Here is a 4,734-nt window from a genome sequence, read left to right on the forward strand (position 1 = left end):
GTCACTAGGGGATTTCTGCCAAATGTCATGGTATTTGTCTCTGGTATATACAACTTCACGATTTTAAAGATACAGTTGAAATTTTGGTAGGGAGGTGCGGGTGGCTGAATGGTGTATAGTATGTATGGTCGTGTACTACACCTCTCGTCCCTACACAAACTGAGTAACTCAAACAAATATAACGATAAACTTAAAACTATTATGATAGGAAACGTTTATGTAGTGATTAATATATATATAATCCTTTTGTGTTGTTCTCCCGGACCAAACCCACACCGTTAACGACCAGTTGATTATTCCTGCTTTAAACTGATTCATCTGTAACAGTGATTATCATTACCATAAATTACAATACATTATACAGTCCTGGAAACCTATAAACACTATATCGGCTTTACTATATTATACTCAAATGGGATTATATATTTATTTATATAACAGGAAGTAAGTCTTGGTGAAGCCTCCCCGACCCCCAGGCTGAGGTTATGGGGTGAGGTCTACTAAGCGTTGAAACCTGAACTGATTAAGAGAAACCTAACCTAACCTAACCTACTCTCTGTACATCACTACCGAGTTTCCCTGTGAACTCAAAAGTCATTAGTCCGAACCTCGACTATGCGTAAAAGCTAATCCGAGTTTTCCTTTTTTTGAAATTCTTTTGGCTGTTGGGACGATTTTTCGATCAGTGCAGCTGTAGGAGGCAGAGGTGTTGCGACGTGCAGGAGGAGGGAGAAGGGATGAGGATAGGAAAGGCTAGAGGGATAATGGGGGAGAGGTGGGTGATGGTGTGTAGAGAGAGAGAGAGAGAGGTAGAGAGGAGAGGAAAAAAGAGGGTGGGTGATGGTGTGTGGGGGAAGCAGGAACCTCTTTTCATCCATTGTTGCTCCTTTGACTTAGAGAAAAATAAAATAAAAACTGAGATCCCTTATTGAATCTCACCTTTTATATTCAGACGCGCCATTATGTCACCAGGTATTGTCGGCGTGGGAAAATTGGCTCCTGCCGATTCATAGCTACCGAAGTCTGACAAAGTGGTGATGGGGGGTAGTCCGCCTGCTGCCTTCCTGGTGGTGGTCCCCAGGGTGGTCAGTAGGGAGGAGGAGGTGAGGGTACAAGGGAGAAGGGGTGTAGTAGGAGGTAATCTCTCTCTCTCCTCTCTCTCTCTCTCTCTCTCTCTCTCTCTCTCTCTCTCTTCCCCTCCTCCTCCTTCCTCCTCCTCCCACCTTCCCCACTCACACCTGTTCTCACACACCCCCACACACACCTGCCTCACACACACACACACACACCCTGTCCTCCACACCTGCCCTCACACACCTGCCCTCACACACACACCTGCCCCACACACACCTGCCCATCACACACCTGCCTCACTCAGCCAGCCTAACGTTTAACTCTTTACCTTAGCGGGCGACAGAATAAAAGAAGTGAAGGCCCTTAGCCATTTCCCCTGCTTGAATATTACATGAGATGATAACTCCAGGGGTGGGTGGGTGGTTGGGTGGCAGTGGGTGGATGGACCCTCTGGTCATGTGTGAGGGGAAGTATTAAAAAAGTTTAACCTAAAAACTCTTTATTCTAGCCGAGTCTTCTAGTTTTCTTTAAGAAGCTTCCAAGAGTTAGTGAATTGTTGGCTGCAAGACCATGAGAGAAAATGACTTAGATTTATATTTAGAATCTCTCTCTCTCTCTCTCTCTCTCTCTCTCTCTCTCTCTCTCTCTAATAGTAATGTTAGTTTTGTGTCAGTACTGTGAAGTGTATCTTTGGTACTAGATGTCCAGGCGTCATAAACCCTAACTGACTGATTCATGACAGACTAACTGACTCACTGACAGACAACAGAATAACTGACTCACTGACAGATAACAGAATAACTGACTCACTGACAGATAACAGACTAACTGACTCATTGACAGACAACAGAATAACTGACTCACTGACAGATAACAGACTAACTGACTCACTGACAGATAACAGAATAACTGACAAATAGGACTGACTGACAAAGAAACTGACTCACGGAAAAACTAACTGACTGCTAGAAACTGATCACCTCGCCCTGAGGCTGAACTGTATTCATCTCATGTTTATTCTACTCCTGGCAACTACAGCACCATCATCACCTCCTACAGCACCATCACCTCCTACAGCACCAGCAGCACCTCCTACAGCACCAGCCACCTCCTAACACCATCTCCTCCTACAGCACCAGCAGCACCTCCTACAGCAGCGTCATCACCTCCTACAGCACCAGCAGCACCTCCTACAACATCTCCTCCTACAGCACCAGCAGCACCTCTACAGCAGCGTCATCACCTCCTACAGCACCAGCAGCACCTCCTACAGCACCATCTCCTCATACAGGCCTCACAATCACCCATCCCGGAGCAGTAAATCGTTATCTTCGACGATCGGAAATACCCAGAGACGAAGTGGTGAGGAAAATAGTTTTAATGGGCAATTTCCTTCTCTTCCTCCTCCTCCTCTCCTCCTAACCACAAGGAAGACGCTGGCTGGTTCCTCCTCCTCCTCCTCCTAGCCACAAGGAAGACGCTGGCTGGCTCCTCCTCCTCCTCCTCTAACCACAAGGAAGACGCTGGCTGGCTCCTCCTCCTCCTCCTCCTCCTGCTAACCACAAGGAAGACCTGGCTGGCTCCTCCTCCTCTCCTCTAGCCACAAGGAAGACGCTGGCTGGCTCCTCCTCCTCCTCCTCTCCTCCTAACCACAAGGAAGGACAGCTGGCTGGTTCCTCCTCCTCCTCCTAACCACAAGGAAGATGCTAGCTGACTGCTCCTTCTCCTCCTTCTCCAAGACTACACACAACTACTGGTCAATGGAACTTTACATACATACATACATACATACATACATACATACATACATACATACACACACACATACACATACACACATACACACACACACACACATATACATATCCCAGGTCACGTAGGTCATGCTAAACAAGAGGTCATCATCCACAAGACATCACACGAGCCTAAAACACCAACAACGGGGCGAGAAAACTGCAGGTTAATTGATCGCCTCGACGTTCTGACCCTAAAGCCTGATGAACGAGTTATTAAGCGGCGATTTTGTGCTGACGAAGTTGACATCGTTTGATCAAAGTCCTCGTTGTATTATGTCGTGTGCACCTGTGGAATCGTTTCTCTCACCTTTAGGTTAATTATCACACCTGTTGTCGTGACCTTGTACCCTATTTAACCTCCCTCATCCCCCCACGTCTGAGTAGCATTGGGTATTAAGTGTTAATGATCTTGGAACATTAGGATACAGGATACAGTAACGGTTAGAGACACTGCTGTAACTCACACTATTACAGGATACAGTAACAGTTGGGACACGCTGTATACACTATTACAGGATACAGTAAGGTTAAGACACTCTAACTCACACTATTACAGGATACAGTAACGGTTAGGACACTGCTGTAACTCACACTATTACAGGATACAGTAAGGTTAAGACACTGCTAACTCACACTATTACAGGATACAGTAACGGTTAGACACTGCTGAACTCACACTATTACAGGATACAGTAAGTTACACTGCTGTAACTCACTATTACAGGATACAGTAAAGGTTAGGACACTGCTGTAACTCACACTATTACAGGATACAGTAACGGTTAGGACACTGCTGTAACTCACACTATTACAGGATACAGTAACGGTTAGGACACTGCTGTAACTCACACTATTACAGGATACAGTAACGGTTAGGACACTGCTGTAACTCACACAATTACAGGATACAGTAACGGTTAGGACACTGCTGTAACTCACACTACGACAGGATACAGTAAAGGTTAGGACACTGCTGTAACTCACACTATTACAGGATACAGTAAAGGTTAAGGCACACTGCTGTAACTCACACTATTACAGGAACTCAATAAAGACCAGAGGTAAAGGGCTGTAACCCGCACCACATTACAGGAGCCTCCCTAGCGTCTAAGAGGTCCAGCTGTAAGACTCAGTATACAGCGAGTGTTTATCTTAACGTCCAAATATTATGTGGGTTGTCATTACACATCTCCTGCTGGGGGTCGTTCCCGAAGGCGTTAGGATGAAGAGTGTGGCTCCTCAGACACTCACTCGCCCACCGTTCATAGCCTCGAGGAACTCATCTGATCGTCTCGAGAGATACTACAAAATTCAAGACCCTTCCATTATGGAAATCTAAGAAGCACTCGAGCCGATCGTGTGGTGCAGATTTGACTGAGGAGAAACTCCTCTCTCTCTCTCTCTCTCTCTCTCTCTCTCTCTCTCTCTCTCTCTCTCTCTCTCTCTCTCTCTCTCTCATTTGATTTTAGTTAAGTACTGTGGAAGCTGTTTAGATAAAAAGTTAAAATTGTGTATGTCTGTATGTATGTATGTATGTATGTATGTATGTATGTATGTATGTATGTATGTATGTATGTATGTATGTATGTATGCATGCATGCATGTATGTATGTATGTATGTATGTCTGTATGTATGTATGTATGTATGTCTGTATGTATGTGCACCTTACAACACAGTAAATTATCACCATGTTCTATATTCCAATACAATTTAATTACATGTATTTTTTTATCTCCTCTCCTTGCCACGTCTATATTTTCCTCCTGAAGAGTTACCTCCCTCCTCCTACCCCCTACCCCCACCCCTTCCTTCCTCCTTCCTCCTCATAACCTAATTTCCAGCCTGCCTCCTGCTTTCTTCCTC

This window comes from Homarus americanus, unplaced genomic scaffold, assembly GCF_018991925.1.
Source record: "Homarus americanus isolate GMGI-L3 unplaced genomic scaffold, GMGI_Hamer_2.0 scaffold4060, whole genome shotgun sequence".
Taxonomy (NCBI): Eukaryota; Metazoa; Arthropoda; class Malacostraca; order Decapoda; family Nephropidae; genus Homarus; species Homarus americanus.